At 45.9% G+C, this 18,671-nt stretch overlaps 1 long non-coding RNA gene across 1 annotated transcript in view; it reads left to right on the top strand.

The window, feature by feature from the left end:
• Positions 1 to 8,214, top strand: part of LOC109257504 (uncharacterized) — a 42,072-nt gene extending 33,858 nt beyond the window's left edge. The window contains exons 2-3 of the long non-coding RNA XR_002076001.2: positions 594 to 671; positions 6,117 to 8,214. This is a non-coding gene — a long non-coding RNA (uncharacterized LOC109257504). The remainder of the gene's footprint in view (positions 1 to 593; positions 672 to 6,116) is intronic.
• Positions 8,215 to 18,671: the final 10,457 nt, after the last annotated feature.

The raw sequence follows: 18,671 nt of genomic DNA, 5'->3' as shown, positions 1-18,671 counted from the left end.
AAAAAAAGGCAGGAGGTGATGAAGAGTACAAGCTAAGGTGGGAGCCATGGGCATGGAGAGCAGGGGTGAGTCAAGGTGAGGGTAGGTGTTCCAGGAGGGTCATCAAGGAGACCACGCTGGGGTGTGTGAGCTCTTCCCCTGGTCCTGGACCCCTCTAGTTAGAAACCTTCTCATTATCATCTGTCTTAGAGGCCAGTGTGCCTCTTTTTCCCATTTTATGTGGTTGATAATTTCCCCAAGCAGGATAAGCCCGAAGAAATCTGCACAAAGACTCACTGTAATTAAATTTCTGAAAACCAAAGATAAAAATCTGGAAACTAGGTCAGATGCAGTATAGCTGATTTACAGAGTTAATAATAACTCCACAAGTGTGCACAGAGCAGCAAACTCTTCATTAATGTGCTATTTTTGCCAGGTTTTTGGTATCAAAGTTATGCTGGTTTCATAAAAGGAACTTGGAAGCTTTCCTTTTTTCTCTGTGCACTGAAATGCTTTAAATAGCACTGAAGTTATCGTTTCTCTAAGGATTTGGTTGAGTTCACTTATGGGGCTGGTAATTTCTTTTTTTTTTTTCTTTTTACATCTTTATTAAGATGTGCCTATGAAACTGTCACCCCAATCAACATGACCTTAGATCTTACCCAAAAGACTTGTCCAGGATCGTATATCAGGTGGGTGACACCCCCTCCCAAAATTTCCTTGTGCCCCTTTGCAGTCCACCCCTCCTCCACTCTTGTCCCCAGGCAACCCTGACCTGCTTTCTCCTATTATAGATTAGTTTGCATATTCTAGAATTTATGTAAATGGAATCAAACAGTATGTACTCTTTCTCCGTTTGGCTTCCTTCACTCAACCTACTTGTTTTGAAATACACCCATGTTATGTGTATCAATAGTTCATTCATTTTTATTGCTGAGTAGAATTCCATTGTATGAATACACCACAATTTATCTATATATTTACCAGTTGAGTGACATTTGGGTTGTTTTCAGTTGGGGACTATTTAAATACAGGTGCTCTAAACATTCATATAGAAGTCTTTGTGTGGACATATGTAACTTAGGAATATATTAGGTCACATAAGTGTATATTTACCTTTTTTTTTTTTTAGAAATTCTGTTTAATTGTTTTCTTTTTTTGTAAGTCTATTTATTTATTTTGAGAGAGAGAGAGAGAGAGAGAGCATGAGCAGGGGAGGGGCAGAGAGAGAGGGAGAAAGTGAGAATCCCAAGCAGGCTCTGCACCATCAGCACAGAGCCCAATGCGGGGCTTGAACTCACAAACCATGAGATTGTGACCTGAGCCAAAATTAAGAGTCAGACTCTTAACCGACTGAGCCACCCAGGTGCCACATAGGTGTGTATTTAACTTTTTAAGAAACTGCCAAACTATTCTCTAGTGGTTGTTCCACTTTACATTTCCACCAGCATCGTACAAGAGTCCCAGTGACTCTGTATCCTCACCAACACCAATTATGAGTTTTGAGTGGTTGTGATTTGGCAACTTTCTCTATTTCTTCTCTTCATCTTAGGCTTGGGCTGCCCAGACAAAAGAGGTGGAGGCATAACTTAGCTACTGATGTTTCATTGCAGGGTAGGGGTGGGGAATACAGATTGAGGAAAAACTGGAAGGGAAGCAGGGAAGGAGAGAAAACAAACACAAGGTGGTACATTGCAAAGCTAGTCACGAGCACAAGAAAACACAGGAGGCCACTCAGCCATGGAATGTCTCTGGAGAAGCCATATGGAACTGGAACATCTTGGCAGGGTATGTGATTAAGGAAGGGAGAGGAATTTATCCACTGATGGCTTTCCATCTCTTGTCATTCTTGGTTCAAATTTACCCCCATGGAGCCTTAACTCCCCTGAATGTGTTGTGTGGCCCCTTTGGATAGCTGCTGGGGAAACCAGATCTGACACCCCAGAGCATAGCGTGGGCATCCCAGGGCACAGTTCTTCATCTGAGTCTAGAAACAAGAGCCTCTGGTTGCCCAGTTAGGTTGGCCCAGGACATCTAGGGCATGTGTTTCTTGCAGTGAAGGTGAGGGGAGGCTGTGCTGAAGCCTAGACAGGACTCTGTGTGAGGCTGAGCCCACAGCAGTTAGGAGATGAACTGGCAGTGGGGCCAGCACTGAGCACTGGAGTGGTGCCACAGCCAATGCAGTGGAGCAAACCTGGAGAGATCTGTAAGTTGAGGTGGGTACAATCTTTTGAGATACTTTATGTCTATTAGCCCCTCTAATCTTTGACATAGCCTTGGAATGCAGGCAGGGATTTATAGCCCTGCATTTCAGATGAAGAAAGGTAGGTCTTGCCTAAGCGACTTGCCCGGGATCGTACATCAGGCGGGTGAGACACTTGGGCCTCTGTCTGGACCCAGTGCTCTTTCCACATGCTATACAGATGCCAGATATTCTAAGATGTACATTTTGGAGACTGTGTCTGGTTTGGGACACCGTCAAGAAGACAGAAAATCACATCCCAAATCTCGTGTTGGGTTTGTTTGTTTGTTTGTTTGTTTGTTTGTTTGTTTTTGGCTACTTTGGGGGAGTCAGGCAGCAGGAGGTCCAGATAATGAGACTGCCATGAGAAGCAAGTTGGGGAATCTGGGAGTCTAGTCCTAATTTGTGTGACCTTGGGCCAATGATTGTTCCCCTTGGACCTCTAAATTAGCAAACATTTGGTGAGAATGTATGCACTATGTGCCATACATTGTACCAATTGTGGGGAATATCAAAATGAGAACAATAGTCCTTGTCCTAATGAAATTTCTAATCTGGACCCTCCCCTATGATCATTCGTCCTGTCAAGTGGGGGAGTCTCTTTCTCCTTTGCCTTGAATCTGGGGATATTGATCTTGAGCTTGAAGAAGCTCAAGAATAATGAGAGATGTAGGATTGGCCATCCCTATCAGCCCAGCTGGCAGTCAGTCAATCCCTAGAAGCAGAGCCAGCCTGCTGGTCTGCAGTTAAGCACAGACACACACAGATCCAGTCAATACTAGAAGAACTGCCTAACTGAGCCCAGCCTATACTACCAGCCCACAGAATTGTGAGCTAAATAAATGATTGTGGTTATAAGTCACTGATTTTAAGCTGTTTTATTATAAAGCAACAGCTATCCAATACAACATGCAAAATGCTTAGCACAGTAACCACAGTTTAACTAATGGAGATGATGATGATGATGATGGTCATGGTGGTGGGCAGTATCCATGCTCAGACCACTGTTGGGAATAGAAGAAAAGGTGGCTTCATGACTCCCAAAAGCAGCTCGTGGCATGGCATTATTCACAAGAAGAAAAGGCAACAATGACTTCCAGTGAATTTCTACTCACTTATTTATTCTTCAAGGTCTTGACCAATTATAAAGACCTTAAGCCTGGCTAAGGAGATTTGACTTCATGTCCACTATGAAGAGCCACTGACAGATTCTAGGCTGAGAGTGTGGGATAATGACTATTTTAGAAAGATAGTGCAGTGGTCAGAAAGGGTCAGGGAGAGAGACAGCCTGAGGGAGGGAGGAGGACAATGTCAGCCACCTCCTTATGCCTTTTATAGCACCCATGACCCTTAGAATAACTCTGACTCCTCAGACTCCACAGGGTCTGAGGTGCGATTGACCCTCTATCTACTTGAATCTTTCTCCCCCGTTCTCACTCTGCTCCACCCACCAATTTCTCTTGGTCCCTTGGACATGCCCTAATTCATCTTCCCTCAGTGCCTTTGTACACTGTTGCCTTCCTTTCCTTCCTGTGTCACTTGTGCTCATCCTTCAAATTTCTGTAACTCAGATGTCTCTGAATCCTTAATCTAAACTAGGTCACCCTGAAGTACCCACCAAAAACGCTATGCTTTTCTTCTGTGGCAGTTGCCATGGTTTATACTTGCATGTGTAATATAGGAGTCATGATTTGATGGGTATCTGTCTCCTCCACCAGACTGTGAGCTCTGCTGGGTCTGTCTTGCTCACTGTTGTGCCCAGAGCCTGGCCCAATGCCTAGTGTGTATCAGGCATAAACAAAATGAATATAAAATGAATGGATGCCCATAAGTGAAAACCCCTTGGGGCAGAATATCCATGCTTACTTAGAATCTCTCTGTCCTGAAATGACAAAAGAGAAAGGAGAGAGAGACCACAATCCTTAGAGCTCTTCTTGGGGACAAATTGGTCTTGCCCTGGAAGTGTCACTCAGGACTCTGGCTCCTGTTTTATAGCCAGAGGACACATTTAATCCAGACAATAAATAATCCATCCCACCAGCCCTCATGGCTGAGCGGAAGGTCCTTAAGGAAAGACCAACACTGATGTGGAACATTGAGTTCCCCAACCTCAAGGACACAGAATTTTCCTGCAGGGTTTTAATCATCTATTTGAACAAGGAATGTTTCCCCAAGCCTTGCTTCATAAACAAGTCTGTGATCAGAGGCAAACAAACAGCCCCTGTGTGGACATCTGACGTCTGGAAGATTTCATCTGGGCAGCAGCAGAGAGACTTCACAGAGAAGCCCACAGAGTTGAAAGCAATGAAAACCTTTGTGGCCATATCCCAGTGTCCCCAAATAGGACAGTCATTGACATCTCTCCCCTTCCTTTTGAAGAATTCCTTTTTGTAATTGGAGCTCCTGGCTTATATACAGCTATTTGTGGGTTTATGTGCCCCTATCTTTCCATTTCTCCTACTAGACCTTTTATGAGGGCAAAGGACAAGGATAGATCTCATTCACCCATTGTTTTCCTACCCATACATTGCTCAATGCTTGGCACAGAGCTGGCCCCATAAATGTTTGCTGATTGGATAAGCAGTGGTGAAAGGTTGAGTTACAAGTGGGATGGAGAGAGAGCAAACAGTCTGAGAATGGGTTCGTGTATACAAAAAAGTAAAGTTAAAAGCCTAGTGGAGAAATGGAGTGGAGGCTGATGAGACTGGGAGTCCCTGAATCAAGCCATGCCCGAAGATTTGACCATCAGTGGAGTTTTCAGTCATTTGTGCCAGAATATTCCCTTTGTTGACTAATCCATGTCCACAGAAAGACTTTATATAAACATTCACAACATCTGTATTCTAACAGCTAAAAACTAGAAACAATCGAGATGTCTATCAACAGGTGAATGAATAAACCAATTGAGAGATAGCCGTAATTCATAGAACAGAATACTATTTGGCAACCCAGCAATAAAAGGATCGAACTACTGATGCAAACAGCAATGTAGGTGAATCTCATAGACATTATACTGAACCTGATAAGCCAGATTCAAAGGACTACATACTGTGTGATTCTATTTAAAGGAATTTTTGGAATGGCTTAACAAAACTATAGTGAAATGATTCAGATGAGTAGTCACCTTTGGAGAAGTGGGAATTGACTGGAAAGCGAGGTGAAGGAACTTTCTGGGGAAATGTAACTATTTTATATCTTGATCTGGCTGGTAGTTACATGCATGTACATATAGGTAAAAACCATCAAGCTGTGCATTTTAGATGCATGCATTTTACTGTATGTAAAGTATACCTAAATTTTTTTAAGCGTTGGATTAGATTCTCTCTGAAGTCCTTCTAATTCTCTTGTGTTTAGGGTTCTGGGATAGAGTATGGGTAATTGTTCCCCGTTTCTGAGTTCCTTTGGTGTCCTGTAGCTAGAAGGGCACTAGCATAGGAGTGCAGAGATCTGGGCACTGGCCAGGCAGAGTCATAGGGGTAGAGACTGAGTAAAAGCAGAGGAAGCCAGTGGGTGGCAGGAAGAAGAAGCAGATGCACAAAAAGAAGGGAGAGAGAGAGGAAAAGAGAAACGAGAGACAGATAAAGGGAGGCAAAGAGAAGGCAAGGAGACAGAGATCTAGAGAGTGAGACAGAGAGAGGGTCACAGAAAGACAGAGTGACAGCAGGAGACTAAGAGAGAGACTGAGAGACTAGAAGGAGTGCCAGAGACCCAGAAAGGGGGAAAGGGGGAAGGAAGGAGAGAAGAGGAGAGGGAAAGAGAGAGAGAGAGAGAGAGAGAGAGAGAGCGCAACCCAGGGGGAGATAAGGAAAGGAACGTAGATTACCATATGTGGCCCCAGTGAGGTAGCCATTTTGCCTTTTGCTGGATATCACCACTCACTGCCTCCTCCCTGTAGGGACCACTGGATGCCACACTTGTCCTTGAACCTCTGCAACCTCCAGCTGACAATGAAGACCTGCTGACAATGAAGACCTGCTGCCTTTGTGCTGACTTCCTTGTACAGCCCTGAAAGTCCCCCAAAAGCTGTGTGATTATTCTTTCTTTGTGTACCAGCCTCACCCCAAGGACGGGAGTGTCCAGAGGGCAGGGACTTGCTGTCATTATGAGCATCCTCCAGTCTTCCACACTTGTGCCCAATAGGCATGAGTCAACTGGGCACGTTGATGCATCAGTTCATTTTTCCTACCAGGAAGCACTCAAGGGTGTTGCAAGATGCTTATACCTTTCAGTTTTGTTTGGGACAGTGGCCCCAGCCCCTGAGCCAACCCCATTAGGTTCTGGTTGTAGGGCTGGCAGAAACTGGTAGGGGCACTGTCTGCCCCCTGGGGAATTGTGCTGTTATACAGGACAGTAGGAGTGGTGAAATCAGGAAGCCCAGGTCAGAAAGCAATGAAATGCTGGCCAGAACACATGGTCCTAAAAGGGAAAATCAATCACACAGTGGGCTCAGAAGATTTCAGAAAGTGGAGCTTGAGGGAAACCTGGGTGGCTCAGTTGGTTAAGCGTTTGAGTCTTGATTTCAGCTCAGGTCATGACCTCATGGTTGTGAGGTGGAGCTCTGTGTTGGACTCTGTGCTGACAGCATGGAGCTTGCTCGGGATTCTCTCTGTCCCTCTCTTTCTGTCCCTCCCTTGATCGTGCTCTCCCTCTCTGTCTCAAAATAAATAAAAATTTAAAAGAAGAAGAAAGAAAACGGAGCTTGCTTGGGCAAGAGGTACAGGGCTAAGACTGAATTAAGCAAAGGTGTAGGAGGGTCTCTTGAGGTTGGTGTGCTGGAAAGACCCGTGGGCGGACATGGTGTGTGTCTGTTACATAATTTCCCAATGGTCATTGAACTTGGGCCGAGCACCAAGACCAAGATCCTCCTTCCTCCCCCTTCCTTCCAGGCAGCCAGAAAGCCCAGGGTCTCAGCTGAGTGGATTAACTACTAAATCATCACATAAGAAGCCCAACTTAAGACTTAGGGGATGGCACCAAGTCTGGATTTTGCTAGAACTTCTCTCATCCACTGCCAAGACAGCTTCCTTTGAGGACGGCCCTAACCACATGTCGGCCATGCCTCACTTTGGTGTCAGGATGGCTGTGCCCGCAGCCCCTTCTATGGACTGACACTTGCCTGACAGTCCAGCCCTGAGATCTGGGATTTTCCATCTTTTTGTTCCCAGATGGCCCCATCTGAGGCCCTAGACCTTTAGAAATGTGTTTTGCCTAGGTCCCAGGGGTGACACTAATGAGTTCTGAGTTCCCTTCCGTTCTCTCTGGCTGGGATGTGGTTCTGAGTGTGGGTGGAGGAATGCTTGAGTGTGGTTCTTGTTTGCATCTTTGGAAATCCTTTGGCAGGAAAGGAGGCCAGGACTCAGTGTCTATTCTAACAGGAGCTGCTTTGGGGGTTCTAGTCGACAGGGAAGTGGGTCTTTGAAGAACTGGGGAGGAAGAAGAGCTGGTTTTTGTTTCTACTCCAACCCCTACTTTTGTTTCATGCCATTGCATTGCCTCTCTTAGGGGTAGTTAAAATCTTATTTTTAAGCAGGTTTCTGGTCCACCACCCATTTATTGTGTGGCCTGGGGCCACCTACTGTGCCTCAGATACCTCACCTGGCTGTGCTTCTTCCAGCTTAGTGATTCGAAGCTTCTCTGAGCTCTAAACCTGCCAGTCTCTGAAAAGAAACCACAATTTTCCTCACTTTCCAAAAACAAAGGACAAGAGCCTATGTGCAATTGGTTATCCCTTCTTCCCCAACAGTGAGCATGGTTTCTCAGCAGGCAGAATTAGCGTGATGGTCTCCTGGGCTGTAGAAAGGAAGAAATACAGTAAGAAGCTTGAAAGGATTTGCAAACTGAAATAAGCAATGCAAATATTTGCACTAATACCTGCCCCCAACCTCTCCCAAGTATCACATGCTGTATCTTATTTTTTTTTTTTTATGGTTTTGCTCTGTGTGTGTATGTTGGTGTGTGTGTTTGGCACATGTGTATTGGTGTGGCTGTGTTGTGTGTGTCAATGTGTGTCTGTAGGTGGAGCCTGGGTCCTAGAACATAGTATATTCTCAGTAAATGTGAGTCGTTATGAAAGCTTGGAACTTCTTCTGTTTTGCTTTGTTTTTAACCCTATTTTTTTTTTTATCAAGGTATAACACTCGGTAAAGTGCACAGATCTTAGCTGTAGAGCATGATGGATTTTTGCATGTGTATACATCCATGTGGCCACCACCCAGATCAAAAAATGGGGTACTGCCAGCTCCCAGCAGCTTCCCTGCAGCATCAGTGTCCACTTTCCTTTATTTAAAGTTTCCTTATTTATTTTGAGAAAACGAGAGAGAAAGAGAGAGCGCACAAGCACATGCTCGTGCAGGGGAGGGGCAGAGAGAGAGGGAGAGAAAGAATCCAGAGCAGGCTCCTACTGTCAGCGCAGAGCCCAACGCGGGGCTCGAACTCACAAACCACAAGATCATGACCTGAGCCAAAGTCAGATGCTTAACTGACTGAGCTGCCCAGGCACCCCCAGTGTCCACTCTCCTGACTTCTATCATCTTAGATTGGTTGTCCATGGTTTCAGACTTCACATAAATGGAGCCATACAGTATACACTCTTCAGGTCTGGCTTCTTCAGTTCAACATAGTGCCTATGAGATTCATCCATATTTAGCAGAGCTTTTTTCTTTTAACTTCCAGTGTCGTGTGGCATTGTCCAGACTTAGCATGTACTCATCCATTCTCCTGTTGGTGACCATCCCGTCCGTTTCCAGTTTGGGCTGTCATGAGTAAAGCTTCTGCAAGCAAGGCTTTCATGGACATAAGCACTGATTTTGGTTGGGTATCTACCCAGAAGAGAATTTCCTAGGTCATAGGGTATCTGCATCTTTGCTTTTAATAGATGCTGCCAAACAGTTTTCTGAAGTGCTTTTAGGTTACTCTCCAAACAGCAATAATCGAGAGTTCCAGTTGCTTCATATCCATCTACATCCTCACTGTCACAGTTGGCTTCTCAGAGGCAGGTGCTGTGATGGAGTCGGGGTTGCAAGGTATCTGTTAGGGCTCAGCACCTGTGAAAAGAAAGGGGAGGAGCAGAATTGGACAGAGGGAGAGAAGCTGATCTGCGGTGCGGGCCAACAGAGCCCCAGTCAACCCAGCAGGGAGCCCCGGGGTGAGCACTGCCCACCCCAGTGACTACTTTGGTGGAAACAGCAGACCTAGAACCCTGCCTCGCTCAGTCCCTGGATGTGGACTGCTGCGGGAGGGCCATGGCCCCAGGCAAGGCAGTTCTCCAGAGCAGAAGCAGGTGTTGAAGGAGCTGACAGCACTCCTTATGACCGGGCCCCAACCCTCCCTCGAAGGGAGATCTCTCTGAGTCCAGCACATACACACTAGTCATGGGGGAGAGAGGGCGGTGATAGTGTCCTACTGAGATTTTAATCAGCATTTCCATGATGACTCATGTTGCTGTTGCACTTGTTGGCCTTTCGGATATCGTCTTTTGTACAGTGCCTATGCAAGTTTTTGCCCATTAAAACAAATTGAGATGTTTGTTTTTTCTTGTTAATTTATAAAAGTTCTGGATATGAGTTACTTTTCATACATATACTGCAAACATCTTTTGTCAGTCTGTTTTGTTTAGGAAATCTTTTCCTATCCTATAGGGTCATGAAGATATTCCTATCTTTTTTTTTTTCTAGAAGATTTATCATTTTTAGATCTATGATCCATCTCAAATTCATATTTGTATTTGGTACGAGTTAGGTTTTTTTTCCCCATATGGAAATCCAATTGGACTAATGCTACTCAATGAAAAGATCATCTTTCCCCCACCGAATTGTAGTACATCTTTACTGTAAATCAGCTGAAGGAATATGTGTTTGTCTCTTTCTGGGCTCCTTATTCTGGCCCATTTGACAGGATTATGCTGTGCCACACTGTCTTACTGCCTGTGGATTTATAAAAACTCTTAACATCTGGTGGTGTTAAGTCCCCCAACTTTTTTTTTTTTTTGAGATCGTCCTTACCTATTCTAGGTCCTTTGAATCTCCATATAGATTTTAAAATCAACATGCGTTTCCTCAAAAATACCTGCTGAGATATTGATCTACATTGGGCTTACATTGACTGTACACATCTATTTGGGGAGAATTGATATCTTAATATTAAGTTGGCCAATCAGTGACTATCGTGTAATTCTCCACTTAGACCTTCTTCAGTTTATCTGCAAAGTTCTGTAGTTTTTAGCATAGAGATCTTATACCTCTTTCATTAGATTTACTCATAAATATTAGATGATTTTAATATTATTATAAACGATATTTAAAGTTTTTCATTTTCTGGCTATTGCTAGCATATAGAAATTCAATCGATTTTTACATGTTGATTATATTCAGCAACCTTACTAAATATACTCATTCTAATAGTTTGCAGATTATTTGGATTTTTCCATATACAACATTGTCATCTGAAATAATACAGTTTGTAAGTTTCCTTTCCAATCATGTTTTATTTTTATTTTTCTTGCCTTATTGAAATGACTGGGTCCTGCCATACAATGTTGGATAGAAAAGTTAGTGGTGGACATCCTTTTCTTGATCCTATACTTAGGAGAAAAGCATTTAATATTTCACCATTAATGATGATGTTAGGTGTGTGTGTGTGTGTCTGTGTCTGTCTGTCTGCCTGTCTCTGTGTGTATCTGTATGTTTGGCAGATTCCCTTTATCAGATTAAGGAAATTCTATCTGATACTCTTTTCTGAGAGTTTTTGTCATGAAAAGGCACTGAATTTTAATAAATACTTTTCTGTATTGATTTTAGCTCACATCTACAGATGCAGATTTCAAACGCTGGAAAGTGGTTTGTGACTGATGTCAGTCCAGAGGGTTTCTGAGGGAGCTGAGCCCCTGTGGGGGCTGGATGAGATGGCTGCAGGAGGGCAGGAGTGTGAGGTGCCCTGAAGAGACAAGTCAGTGACATGTATGATCACCCATCCCAGCCCTAATGGACTTCTGCTCTGCTCGTTCCCAGCAAGCGCTTGGGGTCTTTTTCTGAATGGAAACTAGACCCTTTTATAGGACCCTGTGCCAGGCAATATGTGAGGCCTCACAGGGGAACACATGACCTAGGTGCTTCAGGGCCTTCGGGTTTTGCCACATGTCATGTCTTCATGCAGTTCTTAGGAGGAACTAGATTTGGACTAGAACCAGGGGGCCTGTGTCTCTCTCCTTTCTTCCGCAGCATCTCCCTGCCAGACACCAAAGGCTCTTGGGAGCAGCTGGACTGTGTACAAGCAGGGAAAGAGCAACGGAAAATGCATCAGATGATCCCCACCCTCACCCATTTCGTCCCCTGCCTAGTTGTCTTGTGGATATTTGGCCTTCCCAGTGCGGTCTGGGAAGACTTAGAAAGTTTCCTTCCAGAGCCCCAGGAGGCCAAGAACGGGAGCTGCCCCAGGCCATTTCTGTCCCTGGGTCTCCTTTCAAAGGATTTCTGGATAGATGAGAGAGATTGTGGCTTGTGGGCGGTCAGGAGGGAAGGCCTATCGTTTCAGATTTCTGGCTTGGCTCAAAGATTCAAACTCTAATTCTCAGACTAAATGCCTCAGTCCACTGGGAATAAAGGTCTTCCCTTCAAAGAATGATCACCATATTTGTTGCTTCTGCTGCCTTTGCTCAGGTACCTTCTTTCCATACCAAGTCTCTGTTTCAGCCAAACTCATGTGGAAATTAGGACTCTTTGGGTTGCAAGTGACAGAAACAGATGGCAAACTAGCCTAACCCTCAAAAGAGGTGAAATTTATTGCTTCACAGATCTGAAAAGTCTAGGGTGGAAATCCAGGTGCTCAAGCACCGTCGTGAGGAATGGGACTGTCTCCGTTTTTGGCTCTGGTTTCTGCTGCACGGGCTTTATTCTCAGGCAAGCTCTTCCTTTACAATGGCAAAGAAGATCCGGCATACATCCTCCCAGCTTGGTAACTACAGTGGAAATACAACACCCTTTTTCAGTAGATGAGGCAAAAATACCAGGAAGGGCTCTCATTGGCCCAGGTTAATTCACACACCCGTATTGAGAATCAGCCCCACTGGAAACACATGGTCTGAGAATGGGGGAAGGGTGGATCCTGAGAGGAAAAAACGTTTTTCAACTAGAATTAAATGTGCCAGGCAGGCAAAATCACTCAGCACCACCTCCTCCAGCTGCCCCTGCCCACATCCATGCCTTTGTTCACATATTTCCCTTTCTGGAATGTTGTCCTCCTTCCTCGGCTTAATGTCCCTTCCTCCAATCATCACCTCCCCTGGAAACCTTTGCCAGCCTTCCAGCCCACACAGATCTCCCCCTTCTTTGAACTCCCTGTGTGCCAGTGGTCTATATGTTTGATTTTACTTTAAAGCAAATATAACTCGATTGCTTTCTTCTGATTATATCATACGAATACTTGTTCCCCAGGCAAATCAAAATACAGAGATGAAATCCCATTACCCACAGAGGCTTCTCAGGGGAGGTGATGCTGTGCCCAGGTCTGAGGTTTGAGTAGAAGTGAGGCAGGCGTGGATGGAACAGAGCCAGGGGTGTTTCGGGGTCGGGAGCCAGCCCAGGCAAAGTCTCCAGGTTTGAGGAAGTGACAGCAGCTCGGCGAGCAGGAGTGGAGTGGAGAGGTTTAGAGAGGAGACTGGCACATGGGGGCCACGGCAAGGAGGTGGCTTTTATTCTACATGAGGTGGGAAGCTGCTGGGGAATTTTGATCGGGAGGCAGGTGTTAATCAGAGAGAGCTTTCTTGGCTATGGCATGGAGAAGGCAGCGGGACAAGTTTGTACTTGGGAGGCCAATGTGGTCACCCAGGCTAGAGATGATGCTGGTTCTGCCCAGGGTGGTAGCTGTGGAGAGGGAGAGAAGTGGGTGGATTGGGGTAGGGGAGAGGGTTGAGTAATTTCTAGGTTTCTGGCTTGAGCAGCTATGTGAATGGGGTTCATTTACTGCCATGGGGAAGTTGGGAAGGTAACATTCTCTCTAAATGGACACCCAAAGTAGATTTATACTCACACTTTAAATAAGTTGCATGGAATTGCTTTGATTAGTGTTTTTTTTCTCAACTGAGCATCTTTTCCATATCAATAATATTTCTTTATAGCATCCTTGGCAATGCCTGCATGTTATACCATATGATGTACTATAGTTCTTTTAAAGTCATCCAGGGAGGGACACTTAAGTTGTCTCTGTACTGCCCGTTTAGAACTTGATTAGCCATCAAATTGCTTTGTTTCTCAAGTCATCTGTCCCTTTACCTCACCTGCAACTTTCCCAGGCGCAGGCGCCCTCTCTCTGCTCCTTCCTTCTGTGTCTGGCGTTTTGGCCACTAGATGGTGGTATAGATGCATAGTATCTCCCTGTGGATCTTGCCCACTCCTGTCTCTGTGCTGGGAGCTCAGGAGAAGGGCACCCAGCCTCCAAATATGAGCAGTGGCTTCTGAAATGTGGTATAGAAATTGCTGATGGTGCCTGATATGGTTCGAGGGGGTGCCAGGACTTACATTACCAAAGCTTATTTGGTATGTTTTTGGGGAAATAGTAGTTTGTCCCTCAAATTCACGATTTCACAGATAATTATTATTTAGAATGAGGTTAAGTTAAAAGGAAACATTTTTAAATTTAAGTTTTAAATTTGAAGAAAATTCGTACTGCAGGTGGCACACGAATAAATCACTGGCTTCATTACAAATCATGGGTCTGGATGAGAAAGTACGATGGATTCATAAAAGCTTAGAATGATTGAATTTTAAAGCTTACACCCTAAAGAACATCAAATGTTAAACTCTTGGAGCTCTGGAAATTGAGTCTTTGAGCCATGGTGTCTTTGATTGTATTTTCAAAAGTACCGTGGAAAGACAACATTTAATAAAACAATCATACAATTAGAATCCATGAGAACTTGGGATCCTAGTGTCTTGGAAGGTTAGGCTTAAGGGATCCTCGACTCCCAGAGCACGAGTGTGAAGAGGTCTCCTCTTTGGCAGAGGGGGAAATGGCAGCCCAAAAAAGAGAGACTAAGTGACTTGCAGGAAGCCGTGACAAATGGTGGCCCTCAAGGCTCTCACCTTCTTACTCCTGCCTTTGTCTCTCCCTTCCCTGGCGACCTGAGATCTTCCTCTGCCCTGTGACGCTCAGGGTTTCCCATGGTGGGGCCCCACCCAGCCATTTTCAACCAGCGCTTTCTTTTCTCTTTATCAACACTTACTTACTCATCCCAGGAGTTCCTTGTCTATGCTAGCTAATCTGATGGGTTCATTAATCCATATCACTTCAGATTAACTGGCAAGGGACTAATTTATGCACACACGTGTCCTTCCTCACAAGTATCATGTGCCTCCTGCAGACTGTTGCAATCTCAGGGGTGGTGCTGATGGTGGAATCTGAAGCAGTATGGCCAGCCAGAGAGAACAGTATCTTGAGGGTCTGGTGTCTTTGGGTGTCCTTCAAGTCATCACCCACTTCAAGCCTCAAGTTTTGCTCTACATTCCCACCCAAGAATGAAGAGACTGGATTTGGGACCGCAGATTGGACACCCAGGGAAAACTCCTTGCTGTTATGTCCTTCATGATCTTACTGCTCAGCGACTCAATTGGAGATCACACTTATTGGCTCCCAGAGTCCTGAACCTTTATAAATCCTTCCCGTCTTTCAAGAGTCAGCTCAAGTGTCACCTCCTCTGGGAAGCCTTCCAGGATTATTCTCCCCATAGAGCTGAACATCTTCCAAGGGCTTCATATTGGGATATCTCTCAGTTAAACACTCCAGACTGTGTTCATATTAATCCCCATGGAATGATTGTTCCCCAATGCCCTTCTAATGTTTTAGAATTATAACCCATACTTTACCAACTCAAAGGTCCATAGGGGTCAGTTCAAAATGCTGGGGACTGCAGAAAACACAAGATTTACCAGAGTGATTTTTTCCTCACCCCAGCTAGTGAGGCCATCTGGGAATGAAGGCCCAATGTTACCAAATTTTATGTTTTTTAAAGTAAAATCTATCAATTAAAAATGTTGATAATAAAGTTAGAGCATCTTGAAGCCACATTATTGAAGGCATGTTGCAGAAGTCACATGTGTCAGTTTTAAAGCATGACTCCCAAATTCTTTGACACTTCTTTCATCAAGACACAAGGTGTAACACAGACCCTCCTTCTCTTTGAATTTGGACACTTTACTTGTTTGACCAGTAGAGTAAGGCAGAAGTGACACTGTGCCAGTTTCTGGGACACTGGCTCTTGGAACCGAGCCACTCTGCCCTGAGGAAGTCCAAGCAGCCCATGAAGAGGCCCCTAAGACCCCACCCTCATTCCTAGCTGAGCTCAACAGCCATGTATATGTCATCTTGGAAATGGATCTTCCAGTTGAGTGGTCCCAGCTGACACCACAAGCTGGACACCACAGAGACCAGCTTTCCCCTCTAAGCCCTGCTGGAATTGCAGATTCATGAGCAAAATAGCTTTTTTTAAAAGCTACTTAGTGTTGGGGTTGTTTGTTATGCAGCAATAGATAACTGGAACATGGAGGGAACTGGGTTCAAGCCCTGGCTCCCTTGGTCACCAACTCTAGGATGTCAGATCTTTTTCCTCCTTGCATCTCACTTTCCTCATTTAAGAAGTGAGGCTTTGGTCTACCCTCAAGCGTTAGTGAAACATGAATCCCTGATGTGCAGCTGTGGGGCTACAGAGTAGCATCACCACCCCAGGAAGCAGAAGGGCATCGCCTAGGGAAGCCAAGGTGCTCAGACCCTGTCCCCAGCCATCGCGCCCCTGGATCAACATTTGCATGCAGGACAGCTGATCTGTGAGGGCAAACTACTGGAAACAGCCTAGCCTTCCATCAGTAGGAGAAGGGCTCATGAACTGCCGTTTATTTAGACACTGTCAGTGAATGGATTCGAGCTCTGTGGAACAGTGCGGAACAACCTTGCTAACTTGAGGCTAAGGCAAAACCACAAGTTGCAGAGTGTCTCATAGGATAGCCCCATTTATATAAAGTTTGATAGTAAGCAGACACGGGTAATGTTTACGGATGCAGATGTATGTGTGAAAACAAATGAGGGAAGGATACACTCCAGATTCAGGGGGTGATTTCTCATGGGAGGGAGGGAGAGAAGTGCATCTGTGAGGGGTACCTGAGGGCTCCTACTGTATCCCTAATGTGATCTTTGAAGATGGAGGAGGAGCAGGAGGAAGAAGAGGAGCAAGAGCCAACACGCTAGAATTTATGACAGCTGGACGAGGAATCCGTGGGCATTTGCTACATTATTTTCTGCACTTTTCTGTATGTTGGGAGTATTCCATAATTTAAAAGAGCAGTATTCATAATGAAGGGCTGAGGTCGATGATGAATGAAGGCTCTTCCAATTCTCTGAGTCACTCAGAAGCTTATGGCAGTCATGGATGGGACATCTGTGTCCCCCACTCTGTCCAGCCTGCATTGGCTCTGTATTACATCTTCCAACCCTAGAACTGAGTAACTAGTAGGGGATTCCGACCATGGCTACTTCTGTGTGTGAGTGTGTGAGTGTGTGAGTGTGAGTGTGTTTACATGCCCCAGGGAGTTTCTGGTCCTTCCACCCACCTCCCAGTCATGAGCACCGCCCCCCCCCCCCTTCCCTCTGCATATTCCCAGGGCCATGCAAGAAACTGCCCATGTGACAACACTGGTTCAGTGGACTGAGGAGCCTGGATCCCTGTGTGGTTCCCCTGGCTCCCTTGCCTAGTTGCTGTGTGACCTTGGGTTTTGGATTCCTCATTTGCAAAGTATGTATACGGACATAATTCTCAAGTTTTCTTCTGGGCTCTGGCATCCTACTAATCTCTAAGCCCTAGACAGCCACCCCCACCAATGAGATACTGATATAACAATTGCAGCCACTGTTTATTGAGCACCTGATATGTGGTTATCTCACTGAATCCCTATGATGGACCTCTGACAGCTCTGACAGATGAGGAAGCTGAAGGTCAAAGAGGCCATGTATCTCTCCCAGGAAATGTCCTGGAGATGCAGTGGAACTGGGGCCTTTAGGAGTGAAGAACAGAGGGCTGCCTTTGCACTGGCCTCTGCCCACCCAGCCTTCCAGTCACCCTGACCACTGTTCCTCCCACTCAGCCCCCAGGCTCCGGATCCCCACTAATACCTGAATCCTCCTCCAGGAAGGTTTGGCTGGATAGGGCTCTGGCCAGATGCACTCTGGCTGGCCAGGGGAACTAGGAGCAAGGCCTGGGGAGGCTGGGGGTGGCCAGTGGAGGCCCTGAGGTCCCACACATACCAGACCCCTCAACTGCCGGCAATCTGGTTTCAGAGGTAGGGACACTGAGTGGAAGAGGCTGCATGCTGCACAAACCACCTCGCCCATTTCCTCCCCTGTAACATGACAGTACAGCTCACATCCATCTGTTCCATACCAGGAGCCAGCACCCCTGTGGGAATCTTGTCCATAGTAATTAACTTCATCCTCTTAGCGTTCCTACCAGTCAGTTCTCTATGGTTACCCCCATTTTACAGATGAGCAACTTGAGGCATAGAGAGGTTAGGTAACCTCCACAGACCATACATCCAGGGAACTACAGAGGCAGAATTTAATTCCAAGAATTCTGGCCTGGAGTCCACACCCTAAGTCACATGATACAGCCCTGTCCTAACAGCAGCCTGGCCGGAAAGGCCAGACTCTGACCATCCTCCTGATGCAGATGAAGAGGCTGAGGCTGAGAGTTTCTGCTCAAGGCTCAAGTTTCATTGCTGGTCATGAATGGAGTCTGGACAGGAAGCCCAGCTACTAAAAGGGTGCGGGGGAAGAGAAGGAGCAGCCAGAGGGCAGGGGTACTGGGGTAAAGGAGTGGTTCTGTCCTCTGGGGGAGCCCTCCCTCACTGCAGTGCTCCCCAGGTCCTCCTACCTGCCATCCCCACTCCCTCCAAACAAGTAGAGAGAGCCTGGAGGTGATAGCTAACCTGGGACGAGGCTGAGAAATCTGCTTTGTAAGACCACTGCTCCCCGTAGGGTCCTACTTCAACATCCCAGCTCTTGCCTTGGCAGCCACTTTAAGGCAGAGTAGCCCAGAAGAGAGAGAACTCAAATCCTGACCTCACCATTTGCTGGCTGTGTGACCTTAGGCAAACTGCCTGGCCTCTCTGAGCCCTAGTTTGCTCCTTCATGAAGTAGAACTGACCTCTCTTGAGTCACTGGGCCCAGCAGAAAGCCTTTTGAGATTGTCAGGGAAACAGCTGGCTAGATGGGGCTTTGCCTTATCTCAGCTGAGGCTGTAAAGCTGAGAATAACAGGGGACAAGCACCCCCACATTCTAAGGAGAGGTGGGAGAGAACATTCTATAAAGTGGGCCATCCTCCACCTACAGTCTCAGATCAAGGAGAGAGCTTGGAAGAGTCAGGTTGGAGGCAGCAAGTTGGAGCATCCCCCATCTCACGCCAAGCTGGGCAAC

The sequence above is a fragment of the Panthera pardus genome, unplaced genomic scaffold (genome assembly GCF_024362965.1).
Source record: "Panthera pardus isolate Hobbes unplaced genomic scaffold, ASM2436296v1 HiC_scaffold_8, whole genome shotgun sequence".
Classification (NCBI taxonomy): domain Eukaryota; kingdom Metazoa; phylum Chordata; class Mammalia; order Carnivora; family Felidae; genus Panthera; species Panthera pardus.
Note: the sequence above shows the minus strand (reverse complement) of the source record. Positions and strands in the feature narration are given on the sequence as shown.